Source organism: Panthera onca, assembly GCF_046562875.1.
Source record: "Panthera onca isolate mPanOnc1 chromosome E1 unlocalized genomic scaffold, mPanOnc1 haplotype 2 h2.Chr16_ul_4, whole genome shotgun sequence".
In the NCBI taxonomy this organism is placed as follows: domain Eukaryota; kingdom Metazoa; phylum Chordata; class Mammalia; order Carnivora; family Felidae; genus Panthera; species Panthera onca.
Window position 1 is genome coordinate 667,314 of NW_027675818.1, and position 26,858 is coordinate 694,171.

A 26,858-nucleotide genomic window follows, 5' to 3' on the forward strand; every position below is an offset into this window, starting at 1 on the left:
ATGCTAAACATAATAGGCTTTGCTGATTCTCTAAATTGGGTAAAGTGAGCTGACAGGAGCAAGGGGTGTAGGGAAAGAAAGTAGAAAGGGAAGGATTGGAGTTTGGGAGCAGGTGTGACGAATGGAGGGTATTTTTTATGAAATGGTGAGCTCGTTAATAGAATCACTAGAGAAACTTTGGCATACTTTTTTGTTCATAAAGGAATAGCCCACGCAGAACCCAGAGTTTTAACAAAATAATTTTAAGAATAAAGATAAGGGGCTATAGAAAACTATAGTGGAGAACGGATTGCTCTACCTTTTTAAATGGCCACATGTGGGTAGTGGCTGCCATTTTGGACAGTGCAAAACTGGAAGAATCCATCAGTTTTACTGTTATGTTCCAAAAATTTAGATCCATGGACTGAATTACATGTTGCATGTATATTCTCTGTGTTTGTAGTATTGAATGACATCATCGGTACATTGGAATGTATGGAAGAAAGTGATCAGTCTGGCAAGGACAACTATGCAGATGTACTTGGAAACACCAATAGAATTTATTTCACTGATAATAGTTTTCAAGAAGTGTTGGATGATTCCTTGCTCGACGGTGAGTTGATTGAGCAGATAACCAGCAACTTGTAATAAAAATTTCTTCTAAAATTTTATCCAAGGTTTTAAAATATTTTACCAAATACTAATTAATTAAATCTTAATACTTAGTTCCTAAATACTACTGTAAATGTATTGAAATGCAATTTACTACAGATCAGATTTAGAGATATATCTTATATTCTATATTCACGGAGATTTAGTTATTACAGTATCAAATTCCTGGATGATCTCTTGGACTGCATTGTAAACTTGGTCTGAAAGTATTTATATACGTTGTCATATGGCTTTAAAATGTTTCTTTCTAGAGTAATTTCATTTCAAAGTTAATCCCTTTCCTTTTATGAATTTTAGAGAGGTCCTAATAGTTGTCTAGCTTTCTTTTTCTTTTAGGTGACAGGCTCTTTGAAAAATACAAGTTATTGTTGAACAATTAAACCATTGGTCTATATAACATTCTGTGTAAGTGTTGATCTGGCTATTTGCTCTATTTACAAAGAATTTACCTGATCCATCCATATTCTTATCTGGGATATACCCAGATGGGTTTTATCAATACTTGGAAAGCCATCCCCTGCCTTTAAATTTAACTTCAGCTAAAAAATGAGATCAGATCTGTGTCTCAGGGAAAACTGGCAATCTGCAAAGACAGTTTAGATTGTCAAAACTGATGGGGGAGGAATGCTGGGATCTGGTGAGTAGAGGTGAGGGATGCTACTAACCACCCTATAATGTATAGGACAGCACTCCCCCACATAATTAGCTGGCCCCAAATGTAATTTTGCTCAGGTTGAGAAATTCTGTTTTAGAGTTATCTTGTAAAATTGCCAAACCTACTATTTTGAAAGTACTTTTTAATAGGTTAGTTATATTTTTTTAATCCTGCTTGGATCACATTTTAAAAATTAATGTAAATATAATGTATCTTGATTCTAACCTCCTTTTGCTTCAAGGTAATACCTGTACTAGTTGTGAGTTATTCTAAACTGCTCTCTAACTGCGATGTGGTCCATCTATGCAAATGGACATATTTTGTTTCTATCACTTGTCCCTCAAATAGATCTCTGTATCAATTTGCATTTGTGTAGAAAATGTATAGGATGAAGCGTATAACTGCACCTTGTCCTTAGGAAAAGCTCCAGAATTAGATAGATAGGTAGGCAGGCAGGACTAAAAAAGGACAATTCAGACTAATAATTAAACACCTTATTGAATATATGAGCCTGGGGATTAAGCTGTTCTCTTAGGGATAAAGGAAGCATTTGTAACATTAGAATCTCAGCCACATTTAAGAAGCTTGGTGGAGCTTGACGAATCCATGGAGTCTAAGAAGTAAGAGGAAGATGAGTAGAGAACGTTATTCTGGAAGCTAGTGGAGGATTTTGAGAAGAAGGGGATGGTCAATGCTAAATGTTATTGAGAAATGAAGTATGTAATTTATCCATTGGTTTTCTTCCAAACTGGGTAAAATCAGGATGCTGTTCCTTATGGCATAATCTCTCTATTTAAATTTGCAGACTTTAGGAAAGAGGCTTTGTCTTCAAATCTGAAACTACCAACAGCAGATGGTAAGGACTTTATATATGTATACAAGAAAGCATTCCCTATGAAGGAGTTATTTTTTAGGATCATTGCCAGGTGCCAATGGATTCCTAGTCCATTCTTCCCACTCCAGCCAGAGTAATTTTTTTTTTTTCAAAAAAGTAATCTGATTGTGTGATGTCCCCCTATTTTCAACTCTTTAAACATTTTTCATTGTTGTTAAAGATCAAAATCCTGCATGTCCTAGCTCTCTGGTATAATTTTGTACCATTACCCTTGCTTTCTGCATTTTCAAGTACAATGGCTTTCTTTCATTTCCTTAGAACTCCAACTACAAAGCTTTTGCGTATTTTGTTCCCTGGAATAGTTTTCCCTGACACTCTTTGCCTAGTTAATGTTTACTCATCTTTCAAATGAGTGATGGGGTGCCTGGGTGACTCAGTTGGTTAAGTGTCTCACTTTGGCTCAGGTCATGATGTCGTAGTCTGTGAGTTTGAGCCCTGTGCTGAGCTTTGTGCTGACAGCTCAGAGCACGGAGCCTGCTTCAGATTCTGTGTCTCCTTCTCTGTCTCAAAAATAGACATTAAAAAAAAAATTGAATGAATGTCAATTTCCTCTAGGGAGCCTGTCATTATCTGCTAGTCGAGGTCAGCTTCTTTTATTATAAGCTTTCATTAAACTATGTCTTTTTCATAGCATTTACTTCATACTATAAATACCCATTAATATTTTTTTAAATGACACTAGAAATGCTCAATATATTTTAGCTTATATAGTGACAAAAGTAGGAGCATCTGACTGGTTCAGTTGGTAGAACATGCAACTCTTGACCTCAGGGTCATGAGTTCAAGCCCCATGTTGGGTGTAGAGCTTACTTAGGAAAAAAAGTAGCAAAAATATTAGAGAACTTTGAATTATCTTAATTCATTAAGACCAAAATAATATAATTTCTCATTAAACTTTTTTTATTTGAGTACGGTGGACACACAATGTTATATTCGTTTCAGGTGTAGTGATTCTCTATACATTTTGCTATGCTCACCACAAACATAGCTATTTGTCACCATACAACAATATTACAATATCACTGACTATATTCCCTTTCCTGTGCCTTTTATTCCCATGACATAGTCATTACATTCCTGGAAACCTGTATCTCCTACTCTCCTTTACCCCTTTTACCCATTATCCCCCTTTCTCTCCGGCCACCATCAGTTTGTTCCTGTATTTATAGGTCTGATTTTGCTTTTCTTTTTTTTATTTGTTTTTTAGATTCCACATATGAGTGCAATCATATGGTGTTTGTCTTTCTCAGTCTGACATATTTCACTTAGTATAATACCCTCTAGGTCCATCCATGTTGTTGCAAATGGCAAAAAAAATCTCATTCTTTTCCATGGTTTTGTCAAATTCCATAATATACCACATCTTTATTCATTCACCTATTGATAGATAGTTGAGATACTTCCATATCATGGCTGTTGTAAATAATGCGGCAATAAACATATAGGGGTGCATATACCTTTTTGAGTTAGTGTTTTTGTTCTCTTTGGGTAAATACCCAGTAGTGGAATTATTGGGTCAAATAGTATTTCTGTTTTTACTTTTTGAGGAACCTCCATACTGTTTCCACATCAGCTGTACCAATTTACATTCCACCAACATTGCACAAGGGCTGCTTTTTCTCCACGTCCTCGCCAGCACTTGTTACTTCTTATGTTTTTGATTTTAGTCATTCTGACACGTGTAAGGTGATATCTCATTGTTATTTTGATTTGCATTTCCCTGAGATTGGTGATGAATATCTTTTCGTGTGTCTGTTGGCCATCTGTATGTCTTCTTCAGAAAAATGTCTATTTAGGTCTTCTGCCCATGTTAAAATCTGGTTGTTTTCTAGTCACATTTTTGATTATTTGGTTAATGATTCTTTTTCTTACGTGCCTGGAAGCATCATTGGGCCAAGAACCATGTTTCCATTTTGCTACAAGTCCTAGCATTGTTTCTCCAGATCCTAGCACAATTTTGGCTTTCAGAAGCCCCTTATTAATAGCTAATTGAATAGCTAATATTAGATGATATTTACTGTGCTAGGCATTGTTTCAAATCTTTTATATTATTGACTTATATAATTGTGAATATTTATGGAATTAAAGAATGACAATAAATCTGTCTTCTTATCTCATTAGCCTCATCTCTCATCACTTCTGCATTTGTATTTATTCTGTAACCATATTACTTATTATAATTTAAATTGGTTCCATATCTTCCATGTGCTTTTGGTTCCGTATATTTGCATGTGCTGTTTCCTTTCTGTATATTTTCTGTCAAACAAATTCACATTTTCCCCCCAAACTCAGCTCAAACATCACTCCTCAACCCATAAGACTTTTCAGAGTTATAGGTTAGGTGAACTGTCTCAGTGCTTTATATCTGAGTGCTCAGTGCTCATATCTGGCACACATTTTTCTCATAGTACCAACTATATAATGTATTATAATTTTATTTACAGACATGACAAATTCAGTCCCTGTCTTCAAGGAATTTAAAGGAAACTCTTTAAGAGGGCTGAAATTTTCATTGTTGGTCTTAGTAGCTATAAAATAAATGTTAGTAAAAATGAATATAGGTCTAAAATGGTATTATGGTATTCTTTCCAACTGAAGGTTTAGATCTGTTAGTATAATGCAACGATTTTCGGACTGTGGAAACATACATGACAACTTCGTTTTGGGGTTGAGAGAGAAATGGGGTGAGAAATGGTATTGACAAAAAATTGAAACTCCCAGTAATGATCATGTTTTATATTTTAAATTGGTGTGGTATCAACAGGACTACATTTGGTTGTATGGGTTGTGCTTGCACAAAGATGCCTGGTTGAGAGGGTACAAGTAGAGACTGAAATGCATTCTACATTCCACTGTGCTCTCCAGGCTAGGACCACCAATGCTAGATTGCAGCTACCTAGAGGAAGGTATGCCTCTTTGTAATTGATACATAGAGAGGGGTGCCTTTTTTCAATTCACACAAAAGCACAGTATAGACTGGTAGTGGCCCTGGAGATCAAGAGCTTTAATCTCAAATTTTAGCATTTTTTTTTCGTTTATTTCATCAGTTGATAGAAGTCTTTAGATCTACATGTACAGGATGTTACTATTATTTAAGAAAGGGTCACAGCTTACTCAGTATTTAATGGATGAGTGGATTCAGGTAACCCATCATATTCTGCATATAATTTTTTGGTTTAATTTTTTCTTTTCTTAAAATGTTTAGTTTTAAGAGACAGAGAGAGAGAGAGAGAGAGAGAGAGAGAGAGGGAGAGAGGACAAGTGGAAGAGGGGCAGAAAGAGAGACACAGAATCTGAAGCAGGCTCTAGGCTCTGAGTTTTCAGCCCAGAGCCCAATGCGGGGCTTAAACCCAGGAACCATGAGATCATGACCTGAGCTGAAGTTGGATGCCTAACCGACTGAGCCACCTAGGCGCCCTTAATTTTTTTAAATGCTGCTTGAAATAAATAGGTTGTCAGTTACAAGTAGAAAATACTTTGCTTTTTTTCTGCAGAGATTTTAGTTAAATATATATACTTAAATTGAGAGTTCACCTATAGTGGACTCTGGACAAACTATTTTGCATTTTTTAAAATAATAGTATCTTATATATATTTATTTATCTTTGTAGCAGTTAAAGAAGCTGCTTATATCTTGACAAGTGTTGATAATGGCAAGATTGGCATACGTAACTTGGAGCATGCCCTGAAAAGTTTGAATGTTAATTTAGCTGAGGAGGACGTCAGTGAAGCCCTTAAATATTGTGACATCGGTGGTGAGCATTTTTTTTGGCTTGAGATTCTGCTCATTTTTTCCTGTTTATAGGAACCAGTTTTAGAGTGTTTTATATGGAGGTAAAATGCTAAAGGCAGTCGCAGTGAGGCCTAGGTTGATATAAATTAGAGCCAAAATAGTCTGCTAATTTATTTACTGACCGTATCTATCTGTTCATACTCTACATATGCTTATTTAGATAATTAGCATTCATTTCTTGTAAGCATGGGTGGGAAAATACCATTATGTAATAAAACAAAGACATGACATCAGCAGCTTCATTTTGATCTGCAGTCTTTCTTCAGAGGAGACCCAATTTCACCTTTTATTTTGCTTGTCCCATTCTGCTTTTTTAACCAAAGGAAATACCCAAGGTTTCATTACATCTCAGAAGAATAATTATTTAGTCTTGATCATTGTTTCCAAGTGGTCACATATTTATCTTTGTTTTCCATCTTTGACTTCATGTATTGTGAACTTGATCTCCTTTCCTATTTACATCCACTCTTAAGTGTCAAATCGTGTGGGAATACTTCTAGAAGCTGGTGAGTTTTACCAGTTTTAGGTGGCTTTTTATTTGGGGTTTATCTTAACCAGCTTGTTTTTTCTATGGGAATCCCATGAGCATGTCTTAGGTTTAAGAGTACCTCCCCAGCATTGATTGGTTATTGCTTTTGCCATAGATTATTATTGACCTCAATCAATTTTTATGTTTTGACCTGGAGTTTTTCATATCATGAGAGTGGTATAAATTTAGACCCTAAGCCCACATGAGTTGCAGGAGATTTTTCACAGGTGATCTTTTTTACCCACTGCCTCTCAAAATTGGGAAGATTTAGGTCACCCTGGTGTTTACATGGGCCAGTGAATATAATATTTTAATCTCCCTTTCACTGGATTGAAATTCTTTAAGCATCCCAGTTTCATTTGGTATCTAAATTCAAACTCTCCGTGTAGCAGGACCCAAGATTTCTTTTATGAATATGCATGAACATTTAAATCAAGCACCTTGCTGCTTTTGGATCTAATATGTATCCCCAAATAGCTGTAGGCTTAGTATTCACTTGGTTTTCCCCTCTGGATCTCTGTGCCCACTTAACGTTTTATTATTTCCTTTTCATACAACTTGATAATGCATTTATAGAATAAAGTATTTCATACAGCATCTTTAGGAATTTGTAATCATTCCTGTGCTACCCAGCTTGCCATTTTGTTATAAGTTAAAGTCTTTTCATTGTAGGTATAGCCCTATATTTTCTGCTGTGGTTACATTACTGCATTTTATTTCCTGTGTGTGTGTGTGTGTGTGTGTGTGTGTGTGTGTGTGTGTGTCCCAATAGTTAACATTGTCACCTCTGGCCTTAGACTGCCTTAGTTCAAATACAGCCTCGAGCACTTTCTGGCTCTTGTGACCTAGACAAGTTATTTAATTTCTCTTTGCTTTCATCTTTTAAGGATAGGCACATCAAGCATGTTATAGAATGAATTCTTGTGCATATTTTAGTTAATAAATGTGAAGCATCATAAAAGGATACTTAGTATACATAAGGAACTCAAAAGTTATTTTAAGTTCTTACTTTTGAGTAAGAAGTCAAAAAAAGTGAACTATTAATATCATTAACTGATCAATAGGTGTGGTTCCTGAAAGTATGAAAAATTACATTGAAATAGTTTCAGCCATTTGAGAGAGAAAATAAGGTAGAATGAGATTTTAGGTATTGTTAATCAGAGCCTTTATTTTGTGTACTGACTGAGTATCAGGGTTTTAATGACAATATGCTTGATTTTGATATTTCCAGATAATAATGAGGTGAATTTAAAAGATTTCTTTGAAAGAATTAAAGGAAGTCCACCTTTCAAAGAGTCCGTAGGTAAGTGAATACTTCCAGTTTAAAGAAGTGACTGTAAAATAAAGATAATGAAATCACATTTAAAAAAAATCACTAAATGGATTTCAAGTGTTTAATTTGTAGTCTCTATAGTGTCAAAAAGGATTTCAAGCAGCTTATGCGATATAAAAAAAAAAAAAAAAAACAAGTGAAAATGGGACAAAGTTATAAAGGAGGGAAAAGAAATAAAACAGGGTTGAAGAAGATACACAGTAAATACCTTTGCTGTTAATATAAAGTCCTTCCTCAAGAGGAGATAAATTTTTCTTCACTCAAGGGGTTCTGGATCTATGAATTAAATCAGGTGTGGAAATTGGGTGAAGGACCACTACCCTCTGTGCTGTCTCAAGACAGGCCTTTGGAGTTTTCAGGTTTACCCAAATGGACTGGCCATTGATTTCATTTATAGAAATCTTAGCTTCATCTATCTAGTTTCTTTAAATGCTTGGGCCATTAATCCCTGTATCATTCTTACTACCATGTCATTTCTGTGGCCTAACCACATCATTTTGCCCCTGCTGCATAAAGACAATTGCTTGGTCTTTGTCCCCAAAGTTCCTCTCGTGCTCCTTGAAATTAGGGAAACCATTTCAACACCAGCATCTTTCCCTAAACGCCCATGTCTACAGAGAACACCTACCAAAGAACTCTCCGCAAATGCAGACACCCCTGCCAACAATGTATTTCTAAATGCGTTGGGGAAACAAATGTCTTTTTTTCTTCACGTTTGAATATCTCTAAAATTAGAACACCTTTATAATCAATGGCATTATTTATCAAATGTACATTTTTACTGAGATATAAATCACGTACCATAAAATCTCATCCTTTTTTTAAAAAAAAAATTTTTTTAATGTTTATTTTTGAGACAGGGAGAGACAGCATGAACGGGGGAGGGTCAGAGAGAGAGGGAGACACAGAATCTGAAACAGGCTCCAGGCTCTGAGCGGTCAGCACAGAGCCTGATGCAGGGCTCGAACTCACAGACCGCGAGATCATGACCTGAGCCGAAGTCGGCTGCTTAACCGACTGAGCCACCCAGGAGCCCCAAATCTCATCCTTTTAAGGTGTTCAATTCAGTGGTTTTTGGTATATTCACAAAGTTGTGCAACCATCACACTCTACTTCTGGGACATTTTCATCACGTCAAAAAAACCCCTGTACCCTGTAGTGCTTATTTCCCCACTCTCCCCAGCCACTGACAACCACTAGTCTGCTTTCTATCTGTGTTGATTTTTGAACATCATATAACTAGAATCATATAATTTGTGGCTTTTTGTGTCTGGCTTCTTTCATTTGGCATACTGTTGTTTTTTTTTTTTTTTAATTTTTAATGTTTATTTTTGAGAGAGAGAGAGCGAGGAAGGGACAGAGAGAGAGGGAGACACAGAATCTGAAGCAGGCTCCAGGCTCTGAGCTGTCAGCACGATATGGGGCTCGAACCCACGAAACCATGAGATCATGACCTGAGCTGAAGTCGGCCGCTCAACCGACTGAGCCACCCAGGCGCCCCAGCATACTGTTTTTAAGGTTCACCTGCATTATAACATAAATGAGTACTTTATTCCTTTTCGTGGTAGAATAATATTCTGTGGTTATACCACATTTTCTTTGGCCATTTATCAGTTCATAGACATTTGGGTTGTTTCCCTTTTTTGGCCACTAAGAATAATGCTGTTATGAACATGTGTACATTTTTTTGAGTACAGGTTTTTGTGTGGACGTACATTTACATTTCTCTCAGGTACCTACCTAGGAATGGAACTGCTGGGTCACGTGGTAACTTTACATTCAACTTGAGGAGCTGCTGGAACATTTTCCAAAGCAGCTGCCCCATTTTACATTCCCAACAGCATTGTACATTTCTTTAAATCCTTGTCAGTACTGGGGTGCCTGGGTGGCTCAGTTGTTAAGCGTCCGACTTCGGCTCAGGTCATGATCTCGCGGTCCGTGAGTTCAAGCCCCGCGTCAGGCTCTGGGCTGATGGCTCAGAGCCTGGAGCCTGCTTCCGATTCTGTGTCTCCCTCTCTCTCTCTGCCCCTCCCCCGTTCATGCTCTGTCTCTGTCTCAAAAATAAATAAAAACATTAAAAAATAAAAAAAAAGTTTTTAAATCCTTGTCAGTACTTGTTACATTGTCTGTCTTTTTTATTCTAGCCTAGTCTCACAAGTATCTCACCGTGGTTTTGTTTTGCATTTTTCTGATGGCTAATAACTTTGAACATCTTTACATGTGTTTACTGGCCATTTAGAGATATGTACCCTTTGCTTATTTTAAAATTGGGTTATTTGTCACGTTGTTAGGGTTCTTATGTCCTGGATACTATAGCTTTATCAGATAGATGATTTGCAAATCTTTTCTCTAATTTTATGGGTCTTTTCGCTTTCTTGGTGGTGTCCTTTGAAGCACAAACGTTTTTAAATTGGGTGAAATCCAGTTTATATTTTCTTTTGTCACTTCTTTTGATATCATGTCTAAACATAATCCAAGATCATTAAGATTTATACTAATGTTTTCTTCTAAGAATTTTATAGTTTTAGCCTTTTAATTTCAATCTTTGATTCATTTTGAGTTAATGTTTGTATGTGGTGTGAGATGGGAGTCCACTTTAATTCTTTGGCATGCAGATAGCCAGTTACCCCAGCATCATTTGTTGACAAGATCATTCTTTTCCCCCTTAAATAAATGGTTTTGCCATCCTTGTAAAAAATCAATTGATCAGAAATGTATGGATTTATTTCTAGACTCCCAGTTCCATTCCATTGATTTTTATTTATTCTTATGCCACATGGTCTTAATCACTATAGCTTTGTAGTAAAGTAATAACCTAAACAGTAATTTTCAACCAGAGCAGGGCATCAAATTTACCTATAAAGCTTGAGTTACCTGGTTCTACTTCTGACTATGATGGAGTAGCTTATGTGAAACCAACCCTCCTGCTGAGAACAGCTAGTAAAATGTGGATTAAATTAAACAGCATCAACAACCACAACTGTTTGAAGGCATTGGAAAGTGACCAAGGCTGTCAAGATTTGTGGGGCTATAAGATAAATATAAAGAGCACGACTTACAGAAACAGCACCTTCTTCTTCTTCTTATTTTGTCTCTGTAACATAACTTTAAGTGAAATAAGGCAATAAAGTTTTGATGTAAACTTCTTTGTAATGCTTCACAATTATTTCAGGGTCCACATATGAAGTATTATGTAGCTGTAGGCATCATGGTTGACCAGTTACATACGTCTACTTGAAAGGCACAGTAGTTAAGAGCATGGGCTTTGGAAATATCGTGCCTGGATTTGAATCCTGGCCCTGCCACTTAATACCAGTGTATTCTTTAGTAAATCACTTAACCTCACAAACCTCGGGGCGCCTGGGTGGCTCAGTTGGTTAAGCGCCCAACTTCAGCTCAGGTCATGATTTCGCGGTTAGTGAGTTTGAGCCCCACGTTGGAGTCTGTGCTGACAGCTCCGAACCCGGAGCCTGCTTCAGATTCTGCATCTTTGTCTCTCTCTGACCCTTCCCCGCTCGTGGTCTGTCTGTCTGTCTGTCTCTCTCAAAAATAAATAAACATTAAATTTTTTTTTTAAATCTCACTAACCTCAATTCCTTCATCTGAAAAATGGGGATAATAATGCCTATCTTGGAATTATTATAGGTAATAATAGACTTAAGTAGGTAAAGTAGAAGTACTCAGAAGAGTCTCCAGCACTTAGTGTTCAGTAACTGCTAGCTGTTACAATACACAATGGTTTTTTTTTTTTTTTTTTTTCAACATTTTTTATTTATTTTTGGGACAGAGAGAGACAGAGCATGAACGGGGGAGGGGCAGAGAGAGAGGGAGACACAGAATCAGAAACAGGCTCCAGGCTCCGAGCCATCAGCCCAGAGCCTGACGCGGGGCTCGAACTCACGGACCGCGAGATCGTGACCTGGCTGAAGTCGGACGCTTAACCGACTGCGCCACCCAGGCGCCCCTACACAATGGTTTTTAAAACTACTAGTAATTTCATGTAAAGTTCTTTTATGCAACTCAAGCCCATTAAGTGAAAGTGAACAATGTACTCTTATTTCTGCTGTTGAAGCACGTTTTTGCTCTTTTTTTTTTTTTCTCAGTGACACAGCTACTCTTCATTACTATTCAAATTCTCCAGAATGATCTAATTGATGTCTCTAGCCTCAAGGCATTATTGATGAACAATGACTTTCATGCAGCTAATGTTTTACTTGATGAAGTATTAAGACATGGACCTGAACATGGTTAGTAGTCTGAATGCATCTAGTTGTAAAGGCCATCATCTACCAGTGGGGATGGGAGATGTATGGATGGGATATACAGCAATGGAGGGCACCCTGGGGGGGGGGGGGGGCGCTGCAGTGAGATGACTGGTGAGCACCAGTGCCACCATAGTGTGCCAAGCCTGAGCTCTGTGAAACTGAACAGATGGGTGAGTCTGGGCCTACTTTATCCCTGTGGGTGGTGGTACTTGGGAGATGAGGTCACTTTGTGAACTGACTGGCACGGGCAGTATTCAGTCAGAATGCCATGCACAGAGTACAACAGAGTCCGTGAGGCCCTTCGCCACGTGTTAACCCTTTGGAAGGTAAACTATGCTGATATCCAGGAATACCTCAGGGGGTGTTGCCTGCGGCATTGGCTCAAGGAAGCAGATGTTTATAAATGTACAAAATAACTGCGTTATTTTAATGACTGGTATTGTTGAATATCATTTTTGTTACGTTTTCAAAAGAGTTGGGGAATATTCTTTACTTTCCTATTCTCTGTAAGAGATTTTTTTTCTTCCTCAAATGTTAAGCAGAACTCACAGGTGAAGCCTTATGGGCCTAGAGTTTTATTTATGGAAAAATTCTGGATTATTGATTTAATTTCTGAAATTGTATGGTATTACCAAGAAAATATTCTATTTTCCTGTCAATTTTGGCAGGCTGTGTCTTTATAGGAATTTGTCCACTTCATCTGACTTTTCAAATGTATTGGATAAAGTTGTCCTTGACATCTGCTTTTTATCTTTTTTGATTTCTGCTTCATCTGTAATGATACCTTCATTTTCATCCTCAATATTAGTGACTTAGAGCTTTTTTTTCCCCCCACTCCACCTCCACAGAGTTTTTCTTTTCCTTTTTGTAAAATTGAGATATAATGGGCATATAATAACATTATGTAAGTTTAGAGTGTCCAATGTGTTGATTTGATACATTTATATATTGCAATATAATTATCACTGTAATGTTATCTAACACCTCTATCACATCACGTAATTATCACAATTTCTTTTTTTGTGGTGAGAACATTTAAGATCTAGTCTCTTAGCAACTTTCAATTATGTAATACAGTATTAGATCAGCACAGCATTAGATTTCCAGAATTTATTCATTTTAACTGCAAATTTGTACTTTTTAACAGTATCTCCCCAATCACCCCACCCCCTAAGTCCTTGGTAACCACCATTCTGCTCTCTTTCTGTGAGATCGGCTTTTTTAGATTCCACATATTAGCGATATATACAACATTTGTCTTTGGCTTATCTCCTCTAAGCATAAGGACTTCAAGATCCTACCATCTTGTCGCAAATGACAGGATTTCTCTCTTTCTCATGGCTGAAAAATACTCTGTTGTCTATTTTCACACTACCTCTGTTTATTCATCTGTTGATGAGCACTTAGATTGTTTCCATATTTTAGCTATTGTGAATAATGCTGAAATAGACACAGGAGTATGTCTTCAAGATCCTGTTTTCGTTTCCTTTGAATATACACTTGTAAGGGGAATTGATGGTTCATATCGTAGTTCTATTTTTAATTTTGAGGGGAATTTCTATACTATTGTCCATAGTGGCTGCACCAATCTACATTGCCACCAACAGTGTATGAGGGTTCCCATTCTCCACATCATCACAAATCCTTATCTCCGGTCTTCTTGATGATAGCCATTCTAACGGGTTTGAGCAATATCTCATTGTGGTTATGATTTGCATTTCCCTGATGGTTAGTGATGTTGAACACCTTTTCATGCACCTGTTGGTCATTTGGATGTCTTCTTTGGGAAAATGCCTATTCTATTGCTCTGCCCATTTTTAAAATAGTTCATTTGCTTGTTTGTTATTGAGCTGTGTGAATTCTTTGTTATATATTTTGGATAATAATCCTTTATCAGATATATGGTTTGCAAATATTTTCTCTCATTCTGTAGGTTGCCTTTTCATTTTGCCGATTGTTTCTTTTGCTGTACAAAAGTTTTTAAGTTGAATGTAGTTCTGGGGTGCCTGGGTGGCTCAGTCGGTTAAGCGTCCGACTACAGCCAGTTAAGCTTTCGACATCAGGTCTTGATCTCATGATTCTTGAGTTCAAGCACCATGTCGGGCTCTGTGCTGACAGCTTGGAGCTTGCTTCAGTTTCTGTGTCTCCCTCTCTCTCTGCCCCTCCCTGCTCATGCTCTGTGTCTTTCTCTCTCACAAATAAATAAACATTAAAAAAAAGAAAAATCTTAAATTGCATCTAGTTCTACTTGTTGATTTCTGCTTTTGTTGTTTGTGCTTTTGGTGTCATGTCCAAAAAATCATTGCCAAGACCAATGTCTGAAAGCTGTTTCCTTATGTTTTCTTTACAGTATCAGATCTTACAATTAAATCTTTAATTCATTTTGAGGTAATTTTGGGGAGTATCCCAAGTGGTTATTCAGTTTCCCAACACCATTTGTTGAAGAGACCATCCTTTCTCCATTGAATGTTCTTGGCTGCCTCGTCAAATATTAGTTGAGCATATGTGGGGTTTATTTCTGGGCTCTGTCACTTCTGCTGTAAACTTTTCTACTTTTTTTTTTTTTTTTTTTTTGCATTGGGTTTTTTTTTTTTTTCTTCCTTTTCTCTCTCCCCCTCCTTTTTTTTTTTTTTTTTCCTTTTGGTTCTTTTCATGTCTATCCTTTATGTCCCTTACTATAGTTTGTCATATCCATTCTACCTTGTGTACCTTTACTTTACTTGAGTCTTTATTTTGGAGCTGACTTGGTCTTTCTACACAGTCTATTTTCTGAGTTGTTGGCTCCCATCTCAGATCTTCCTTTATCCATTTCTATCCTGATTTGTTGAAAGAGTTGAGGGTGTTGGGTGGCACATTCAGTGTGGAGCTCTGTCTTCAGTTTCTACTGAAGTAAATGAAGTCCGTTTACTTTAATGGCACCTTTGGGGCAGAGGGTGGGAGGTGGGGGTAGTGAGCCTTCTGACATTTTGATACTGTTTAGTAGGGACTTCATCTTTAACTGCTTCTTTCTTTTCCTTCACCACCAAATTCTATGCACTGAGTTCCACATCAAGATGCCATCTTTGGTCCTATGGATTTCTAAGCCTTTTTCTTAGATTTCTCCAGAGTAAATTTAGGTGGTTACCATTATCCTAAAAGTAGTGTTTCTTAACCTTTAAAAAAAAATATCACTCCCCTAAGGAGACTTTTTAGACATTTTTGTCTTTTTCACCATCCCACACGCTATGAATGTTTAATGCCAAAAATAAATATTTGCTTATGTACTGTGGCCACAAACCATTGTAATGGCTAAGATTTTTTCCCCTCCAAGAACCTGTTTTCCTTCCTGAAAGCCTATCACCCTCAGTGAAAATGCATGTCCTAAAGGTATCTAGAACTTTAGTTTCTGCTTATACTGCTAAACCCTATTTTCTAGAATTTCACTTAGATGTTAACACATTTGTAAGGAATATTGGCCTATAGCCTCTTTGCCTGCCCACCGTGTGTTTGTTTTGTTTTGCTTTTGTAGTTTTTGGACAAGTAGGAGCTACTGAAGGGTTTTATTCAGAGGAGTAACCAGATTTTTTTTTTAAAGAGAAAGACCTCTCTTGCTGCATTGTTTAAAATAAATGGAGAGAAATGAGACTGATGCGATAGATTTTTAGCAATGCTATTGTAATAGCATAGGCATTAACTAATATAGTGATATATTCAAGCAGTATTTGGAAATAATTGAATAGAAATTGATAATCATATGTATGCAGAAGTTAAGGAAGAAGGAACAGTACAGGCTGACCCCCGGGCTTTTCACCTTTGTTATAACTTGACTATTAACTGCTGACAGATTAATTCAGAAGCAGTAATTCCTTCATCTACATTTTACTTTGCATTACAGAAAATGGCAAGATTACCTTTGAAGAATTTTTTTATTAAGTTCTGTGATACATTGAACATGCCTAAAGCCTCAGGTGAGTTCCACTTAATATGTATCTACTGGCTCTGTGTGGAAGGACAGGCAGTGGTTTTCATGTTAAAACAACACAGGATTGGGGCGTCTGTGTCACTCAGTTGGTTGAGCAACTGACTCTTGACTTCGGCTCAGGTCATGATTCCAGGGTCATGGGCTCAACCTGCATCCATTCGCGCTGAGTATGAAGCCTGCTTAAGATTTCCTCTCTCCCTTCATCCTTCTCCCCAGCTTGTGCTCTCTCTCTCCCTAAAATAGTAAACAAACAAACAAACAAAGATGTTTTCAAAAAAAAGATGTTTTTTAAAACATCTTTTAAAAAACACACAGGATTAGATAAAGCACAGGTAAGTAAGAAACAATATAAAGATAAAACAATATAGGGGCACCTTGGTGGCTCAGTTGTTTAAGCGTCAGACTTCGGCTCAGGTCATGATCTTGTGGTCTGTGAGTTGGAGCCCCCCATCAGGGTCTGTGCTGACAGCTCAGAGCCTGGAGCCTGCTTCGGATTCTGTGTCTCCCTCCCTCACTGCTCCTCCCCCACTCGCTCTCGGTTTCCCTGTCTCTCTCTTTCTCAAAAATAAACAAACATTAAATTTTTTTAAAGATAAAACAATACAGTATTAGTTTATATAACTTGTGTTTGAATTATATGGCAAAGACTGCTAAATTTACCCCAAACTCAAAGTTATGGGTGGTTTTACTTTGATAGTGCTAGAAAAATATTAGATTATATACTGTTCTCTGAGATTATTCACTAGGTATATCTGACCTGAATTTATTAGAATATTATAAACAATGAGAAAATAATTTTTAGAATGCAAATTGGTGCAGCCACTGTGGAAGACAATATGGAGTTTCCTCAAAAAGTTAAAAATGGAACTACCCTATGACCCAGCAATTTCACTACTAGGTATTTACACAAAAGGTATACAAATACTAATTTGAAGGGCCACATGCACCCTGATGTTTATAGCAGCATTGTCAACAATTGCCAAATTATGGGAAAAACCCAAATGTCCATGGATTGATGAATGAATAAAGAAGTTATGGTGTATGTATATGTATATGTAATGGAATATTACTCAGCCATCAAAAGAATGAAATCTTGCCATTTGCAACAATGTGGATGGAACCAGACTGGATTATGCTAAGTGAGATAAGTCAGGCAGAGAAAGACAAATACCTATGATTTCACACATGTGGAATTTAAGAAACAAAACGAATGAACATAGGGGAAGGTGGGGGAAAGAGAGAAGCAAACCATATGAAGAGTCTTAACTATAGTGAACAAACTGAGGGTTGGTGGAAGGAGGTGGGCGGGGGATGGGCTAAAAGGATGATGGGTATTGAGGGCATTTGTTACGTTGAACACTGGGTGTCATATGTAAGTGATGAATCACTAAATTCTACTGAAACCAATAGTACACTATATGTTGACTAACTAGAATTTGAATAAAAATTTGAAAAATAAAAAGAAGACAACTTTAAAACTTTTGACCAACCTAGCAAAGTGGATTTTATACCTATCTTTTCTGTTTTTATGTATTCTCAACTACTCTCTTGACTATATTTTTGAGGAGCAAATTTATATTTATTGCAGTATAACTTGCGTGTAGTAAAATTCACCTTTTTTTAGGTATATTGTTTTTTGAATTCTTAAAAATAATGTCATGTAACCATTACTAAACAGCACATAGACTGTATCACCACAGAAGTTTCTTTGTGTCCTTTTGTAGTCCATCCATTTCGCTAACCCTCATTCCTGGTGACCCCTGATCTATTCTTTGACTCTAAAGTTTTGCCTTTTCTAGGTTGTCATGTAAATGGAATCATAACATATGAAGCTCATTTGAGTCTGGCTTCTTTCACATAGCATATTATACTTTACATTCATCAACTTTTTGCATGCAGTGTGTTTATTTTTATTGATGAGTATTATTCCATTACATGAATGTAATGTTTGTATATTTACCAATTGATAAACTATTGAAGTTTCCTGGGTTTTGGTGATTATGAGTGAAGCTGCTATAAATATTTATGTACAGGTATTTGTGTGGACATATATTTTCATTTCTCCTAGTTGAATACCTAGAAATGGGATTGCTGGGATATATATTTAAATTGATAGAAACTGCCAAACATCAATTTATGATAGATAACATCCATTTATGATTAAAAAAAACCTCTCAACAAAGTGTGTACAGAAGAAACATACCTCAGCTTAATGAAGGCCATATACGAAAGGCCACATATATGCTCAATGGGGAAAAACTGAAAGCTTTTCTTCTAAGATCAGGAACAAGACAAGGATGCCTATTCTTGCCAGTTTTTTTGTTTTGTTTTGTTTACTAAAATATAGTTTACATAAAATGTTATATTAGTTTCAGGCATACAACATAGTGATTCAATAATTCTATGTATTGCTCACGTCTCACCATGATAAGTGTAGTTATCATCTGTCACAATAAAATGTTATTACAGTGTTATTGACTATATTCCCTATGCCGTAATTTTTCTCACTACTTTTACTCAACTTGTGTTCATAGTATTGGAAGTCCTACCGAGAACAATTAGGCAAGAAAAGGAAACAAAGTCATCCAAATTGGAAAGAAAGAAATAAAACTGTTACTATTTGCAGATAACACAATATTATATGTAGAAAACCCTAAAGGCCCTATTAAAAAAAAACTGTTAGAACTAATAAACAAATTCAGTAAAGTTGCACCATATGAAATCAAATAGAAAAACCAGTTGCATTTCTATTTGCTAATAAACTATCAGAAAGAAATTAAGAAAACTATCCCATTACAATTGCATTGAAAAGAATAAAATACCTAAGAATAAATTTAACCAAGGAGGTGAAAGACCTGTACACTGAAAACTATAAGACATTGAAGAAAGAAATTGAAGATGATGCAAATGAATGGAAAGATATTCCATGCTTGTGGAGTCAAAGAATTAATAATGTTAAAATGTCCATACTACCCAAAGCGATATACGGGCTCAATGCAATCCCTATCAAAATTCCAATGGCATTTTTCACACCTAGAACAAACAATCCTAAAATTTGTATGGAGCCATAGAAAACCCTGATAGCCAAAGCAATCTTGAGAAAGAACAAAGCTGGAGCCATCATACTTTCTGATTCCAAACTTTATTACAAAAGTATAGTAATCAAAACTCTATGGTATTGGCATAAAAACAGACATCAGTGGAACAGAACAGAGAGCTCAGAAATAAACCCTTGCATATACGGTCAATTCATTTATGACAAACGAGGCAAGAATATATAGTGGGGAAAGGACAGATTCTTCAATAAGTGGTGTTGGGAAAACTAGACAACCACATGCAAAAGAATGAAACTGGATTCCTATCTTAGACTATGATTAAATACTTGCTCTTGTAAGACCTGAAACCATAAAACTCCTGGAAGAGGAGCACCTGGGTGACTCAGGTAAGTGTCTGGCTTGGCTCAGGTCATGATCTCGCGGTCTGTGGGCGTCGGGCTCTGTGCTGACAGCTCGGAGCCTGGAGCCTGCTTCGGATTCTGTGTCTCCCTCTCTCTCCTCCCCTCCCCGGCTCATGCTCGCTCTCTCTCTCTCTCTCTCTCTCTCTCTGTCCCACAAAAACAAATGAAAAATGTTAAAAAAATTTTTTTAACGTTTAAAAAAAATCTAGGAAAAAACATAGGCAGTAAGCTCTCTGACATCCATCTTGGAAAAAATTAAAAAAAAAAACAATTTTATCTATTAATACAATATCATAGGTAAAGTCAAAGAACAAATAACAATATGGTAGAAACTATAATGTATATCACAGAAGAAAAATAGAAAAATGGGCAAAAGTCATGGATATATAAATCATAAAAAAGATCTTAAATGGCTTATGAACATATTAAGAGATGTTTGATTTTACTCATAATAAGAAATATGCAAATTGAAATGGACATACAATTTCTCACCCATTAGATTGGCAAAAATTGAAAACCTTCACAACTGTTAGGTTGTAGAGAAAAAGACGTTTACCTATAGCTGGTGGGCGTTTAACATGCTACCAGTCTAATGGAGGGAATTTGGCAATGTCTAACAAAACTACATATGCCTTTACCTTTGGACCCAGCAATCCTGCTTCTAGGAATTTTCCCTGAAGATACCTTCCAACAATGTGAAAATATAGATACATAAGATTATTCATTACAGAATTATTTGAGATGGCAAAAGAATGAAAATACTTAATGTGTAAACATTGGAGGTTAGTTGAATAAACTTTAGTTTCTATGTACAGTAGAGTATTATACAACTCTAAAAAAGAATTTTTTAAAAAGGAGTTTCAGGGGTGCCTGCATGACTTAGTCGGTTAGGCGTCCGACTTTGGCTCAGGTCATGATCTCACGGCTCGTGAGTTCAAGCCCCGTGCCAGCCTGGAGTCTGCCTTGGATTCTGTGTCTCCATCTCTCTCTGCCCCTCCCCTACTCATGCTCGCAGGCGCGCTCTCTCTCTTTCAAAAATAAACATTAAGAAAAAAGAATTTCATACCACTACTTTTTGTACTACTGATTTTATACCTTTCCAGCATTTAAAACTACAAATTTCCCTCTGAGCACTTTCACAGCATCTCACAAAATTTTATATGTTGTGATTTGATAATCACTTATTTAAAATATTTTCTTTTTTTTTTAAATTTTTTTTTCAACGTTTTTTATTTATTTTTGGGACAGAGAGAGACAGAGCATGAACGGGGGAGGGGCAGAGAGAGAGGGAGACACAGAATCGGAAACAGGCTCCAGGCTCCGAGCCATCAGCCCAGAGCCTGACGCGGGGCTCGAACTCACGGACCGCGAGATCGTGACCTGGCTGAAGTCGGACGCTTAACCGACTGCGCCACCCAGGCGCCCTAAAATATTTTCTAATTTACCTTGTGATATCTCATTTGAAACATGAGTTATTTAGAAATGTACTATTTAGGGGCACCTGGGTGGCTCAGTTGGTTAAGTGTCCAACTTCGGCTCAGGTCATGATCTCATGGTTCCTGGGTCGGAGCCTCGTGTCGGGCTCTGTGCTGACAGCTCAGAGCCTGGAGCTGCTTCGGATTCTGTGTCTCCCTCTCTGTCTGCCCCTCTCCCACCCACGCTCTGCCTCTCTCTGTCTCTCAAAAATAAATCAACATTAAAAAAATTAAAGAACTATATTATTTAATTTCCAAATATTTGGACATGTGCTAGGGATCTTGTTACTGATTTCTAATGTAATACACCTTGGTCAGAGAATTTATTTCGTACAATTTAAATTCTTTTAAATTCATTAAGATTTGGTTCAAAGACTAGCATGTGGTCTACCTAGGTGAATATTCCATGTGCACTTGAAAGAATGTATATTCTGTAGTTGTTGGGTAGTGTTCTATAAATATCATTTGGTTAGATTGTTTGCTAGTTTTGTTGGATATTCTAATTTCTGATTTTTTTTAAACATTAAAATTTTTTTTGTTTTAATATTTATTTTTGAGAGAGAGAGAGAGAGAGAGAGAGAGAGAGAGAGAGAGAACGAGCAGGGGAAGGGCAGAGAGAGAGGGAAACACAGAATCCAAAGCAGGCTCCAGGCTCTGAGCTGTCAGCACAGAGCCCAACACAGGGCTCTAACTCATGAACTGTGAGATCGTGACCTAAGCCAAAGTCAGACACTTAACTGACTGAGCCACCCAGGCGCCCTTAATTCTTCCTGATGTTTATTCTAGTTGTTCTATTAATTACTAAGTGCAAGATTTTCAAATCTGCAGTTCTGATTATGGGTTCATGCATTCCTCCCTTTAATTCTGCAAGTTTTTGCTATATTTGGAAGGCTCTTGTTAGATGCATGCACATTTGATATTGTTGCAAAATTTAATGTATATGACCTTATGAAATGTACTTTGTCTGTTGCTCTCTTTTGTCTTATTTTTGCTGCTCTTCTGTTTCTTTCCCCCAGTTTCCTTACTTATATTTATACATTTCTGTGTACCTATTGTCACCTATTTTAAATTATTGTAGGTACATAAATAAATACAAATACTGCCTTTTCTCTTAAGTATAATTTTATATCTTGGGAGATTTTTTCCCCACTTTTTTTTAAATATAAAGGAGACGGGTGTCTGGGTGGCTCAGTCGGTTGAGCGTCTGACTTCAACTCAGGTCATGATCTCGCGGTCTGTGAGTTCGAGCCCCGTGTCAGGCTCTGTGCTGACAGCTCAGAGCCTGGAGCCTGCTTCAGATTCTGTGTCTCCCTCTGTCTCTGCCCCTCTCCAGCTCATGCTCTGTCTTTCTCTCTCTCTCTGTCAAAAATAAATAAACATTAAAAAAAATTAAAATATAAAGGAGAAACATGAAAATTCCTTTCTAACTGAAGGTGATTATCTCTTCCCAGGAAATAAAAATCAATTTTACAACATCAACATTTACAAAAATGAACTTAAAGACATTCCTGTACTTCAGCAAAATTTAAATGCCATTGGAATCTATCTAACAGATGATAAAATAAAGGAGACTTTGGATAACACTAATCCTAACGGTGAGTAATTATTTCAATTTAAAATAACAAATTTTGCATATTTCAGAAGTTTCACTCTAAATGCCAAAGGAAATATACTGCCATATATCTTTTAAAAGAGAAATTAAAAGTTGTTTCTTGTCTATCAATTTACGGGTTTTTATCAGAGGAATTGATGTTCAAAGTGCATCTCTGACAGCTTTATTTTAGGTCTATTCTGCATATCACATGTGTCACAATAGGATTACCAGTCCTCTCCATTATTTTTGTGTTTATAGCTCTGGTGTTATAACATCAAATGGTCCTTTTTACAATAATACCTAAATTCTTTCTTTTTTTCTTTTTTAAAAAAAGATGAAGTGGTGAGTTTTAAGGATTTCATCAGAGAATTGAACAACAGTGATGAATTTATCGAGTGCCACAGTAAGTATGAAATTCAAAATGCATATGAACAGAAACTTCATTTTTGGGGGTTGGTGTATGTATAGGTATGTGTGTATATAGACTTTATATATACTCTACCAAACCCCCCTTTTATGCATTTTCTCATTTAAACTCAGTTCATGTTGTAAACTCTAGGTTTTCACACATAGATGCATATTTTCCATACTGTAATATTCTTGAATTATTTAAAAAAATTTCTGTTGTCTCTCTTTCTTCCTTGTCATGTGTTTTATTGCTATATTCTTTCTTTTGTCCTCACTAATGCTGATGGGGTTATCCATCTTATAATCAAAGTAACAGGTTTGCTTTTTTAAATCACATCTAATGACTTTTCCCCTCTGTATTCTTATCTTTCTTGTTTATTTCTTCATATATATATTTTTTTACATTTGCTCTCTATCTCCTTGTGAAAAACATTGGCTAAATGCTTAACTTTTTTCGGTTTGTTTTGAAATTTCAGCACAGTTCTATCATGGGGACACTAAAACAGCCTTGGACCACAGACATTGAGATTGAGAACTGTAGTCCTAAAACTGGGGTTTTAAAAGAAGTATTGAAATAAGTGGATTCTCTCTAAATAATCTGTACTTGGAATGCAGTTCCACTCACTATCTCAGGATAAGTTTGGTGGGAACCTTGACAAATTAATGCTATATTCATTATAGAAGATTATAGATCTATGAATAGCTAAGACCCTTTTGGGAAAAAAAAAGATAAAGATCTTGCTTTGTCACATGTTAGTACATAGCATAATGCTGTTTTAATATAGACCTGTGAAAATAGACCAGTGCATCACAATATGGAACCCAGTAGAGACTTCTATTAATGGGAACTCGGAATGTGATAGAAATGACATCATCAGTTAGTGGGGGAAAAGATGTATTATTTAGCTTCTGATTTGAGAAAATTGCCTTACAATGCAGAGAAAATGAAGTAGAATCCCTATGTCATACCATATACAAAAATAACCTTCAAAGAATCAAATGAATGTTAAAATGGATCTCAAAGATTAAACTATAAAGCTGTTGGAAGAAAATGCAAGAAAAACTATTGTGCCTTGTGGTTATGGATGCCTTCTTAAAGATGTTACTCCCCAAAAGCACAACCATGGGGTAAAAAAGGATTTGATCACATCAAAATTAAGGATTTCTGGTAAATGAAGGACTCTAAAACATGTAACAGACTGGAAGAAGATAATTACAAGATAACTAACAAAAAATTAATATCTCAAATATAAGGGAATTCTGCAAATCAACAGTAGAAAGAAAGAAATCAATTGGAAAAATAAGTAAGGATATAAGACTTAGTATACAGGAGGAGAAACCCACATAGCTAAATATGTGTATGAAGAGAGTTGGCAATACTCACAAATTGCTAGTGAGTAGGTAAAATGGTACAGCATTCCAGATTGCAATCTAGCAGTACTTGTCAAATTCAGTATGCATATTTCTTATGATCCAATAATTCTATTGTCAGATAAATAGCCCAGAGAAGTTTCTTGTAGAGACATGTACAGGGATGCTCCCTGCAACATTATGGGAGGGAAGAAATGAAAACAATCTATGAGTCCATGATTTGGGAAATGGTTGAATAAAATATGGTCCATACATACACGTCATAACAGTAAACTAGATTTACATTTGCACCAGAGAGAGACCTCAGTAATAATACGGTTCCATGAAGAAAGGAAAAAATGGAATACGTGTATAACAAAGAATGCTTTATATAAGTTGGATTTCTACTAATGCCCATAAAACACAACCATATTTATATCTATTTCCAGGTAAACACTGAATTCTAAATAGATAAGATTGAAATAGACGGATTGAAAGAAATTGAGAAAGAGATTGAGATTGAAGTGACAATATTAACAAAGTTGACTTCAGAAACAGATTAGAGTACTCTGTATGCTAAAAACATACACATTCTTTTCAAATACTTATGGAATATCCACAAAAATAGATGATGTATTTAAGCCACAAATAAAAATTTCAGTGAATTCTGAAAATCAGAAGTCATTCAGACCACATAGTCTGACCATGATGTTGTGACATTAAAATTATTTGTGACAGAAAGGAAAAGTGTTGCTTTTAAGATGAAAAACAAATTGCCTTGTAAGTAATTCCTTGGTGGAAGAATAAAAGAAACCTGAAAGATTTTAGAAATGATGACAGTGAAAGCACTATGTATCAAATCGTGTAGAGTGTGACCAAAACAATCTTACAGGATATTTTATAGCATTAAATGCTTTTATTAGAAAACAAGAAATATCAAAAATAATTTATCTTTTTTTAAGTTTATTTATTTTCGGAGAGAGAGTGCATATGACGGGGGGGAAGAGCAGAGAGAGAGAAGGACAGAATCCCAAGCAGGCTCCTTGCTGTCAGCGCAGCTGACATGATCATGACCTGGGCCAAAATGAAGAGTGGGACGCTTAACCGACTGAGACACCCAGGCGCCTCCAGAACAATTTATCTTAAACGTTCAGTTTACAGAGCTAACCAGCAGCATAAACAACAAAAGAGCAGTACAATCCCCCTGAAAAGTGCTAGTCAGGAGCTAACAAAGTGGAAAGTTGAAGTTAGTGAAATAGAACACACACACACACACACACACACGCACTTATCCATATAACCAAAAGTTGGTTCTTTCAAAAGACTAATAAAGAACTCTTTAGGAAGTATGATGAAGGGGAAAAAATAGGGAGGACATAATAAAGAAGACAGTTGTAACTTGGATACAAGGGAGATTAAAAGATATAAATGAATAACACTTGAGTTAGTAAAGCAACAAATTATTGGCATGTCATCAACAACACTGTCATTCTTTCCAAATGTTTAGATAAAGACAGAAAGGGCTGCCTTTTTTTAAATGTTTGTTTATTTATTTTTGAGAGAGAGAGAGTGAGCGAGCATGAGTAGGGAAGGGGCAGAGAGAGAGAGTGCCAGAAGATCTGAAGCTGGCTCTGCGCTGACAGCACGGAGCCTGATGTGGGGCTCGAGCTCACAAACCGTGAGATCAAGACCTGAGCCAAAGTCAGACACTTAACTGACTGAGCCACCCAAGTGCCCCCTTTTGTTTCCCCATCATGGCACTATTTTCTTAGAGATAATTTTGGTATTTTGTTGTTTTGTTTACCTTCCTGTGTTGAACTAGTAAGGTAAACTATTTCAGTGTGTCTTGTTTTCTGATATAAGCATTGTAAACCTATAAATGTTGTAGAGCTTTCAGTTTGGAGAATATTTCAGAGAGGCAAAATCTCTCAAGACTGGGTATTCTAGAAAATGAATACATCTCACCCAAATCAAGTTGTTATGTGCTTCTCTGGATAGACTGACCAACTAGATATCTTTGTATTTTGTCATGTCTCTGTTTAGGAATAGAAGATGCATGTAACGTTGTTAATAGTGTCTTTGATAGGAAAGTTGAAGTTACAGACCTTTTATCTGCGTTGGAGGGCCTGGAGAAACCTTTAAATGAAGAAAAACCTGGGGTGTTACTGAACTCTGAAACAGATGGTGAGTTCTTGAGTTACCTCTCAGTTTTCCTGTTTAGACTATACGTGTTCATGCTGGCTCATTTTTTTTTTTTTTTTTTTAAGAATACTAATACCATAGGTTTAGGAAGATTGTTATGGGACTGCTATGTTTATAAACTGGTTACTGAGAATTGTTGTAACCCTTTTGGAAAGTGTGTGGATACTCTTCTTTATTTGGAGAAGACTAGTAGAAACAAGTACTGTTTTTATCCAGGTTTTAAAATCAGATACTTCTTGGGGTGCCTGGGTAGCTCAGTCAGTTAAGCGTCCAACTCATGATTTTGGCTC

The 26,858-nt window shown here is 36.4% G+C and overlaps 1 pseudogene; it reads left to right on the top strand.

The window, feature by feature from the left end:
* Positions 1–12,108, top strand: part of LOC145715152 (EF-hand calcium-binding domain-containing protein 13-like) — a 98,902-nt pseudogene extending 86,794 nt beyond the window's left edge.
* The last annotated feature ends 14,750 nt before the right edge of the window (positions 12,109–26,858 follow it).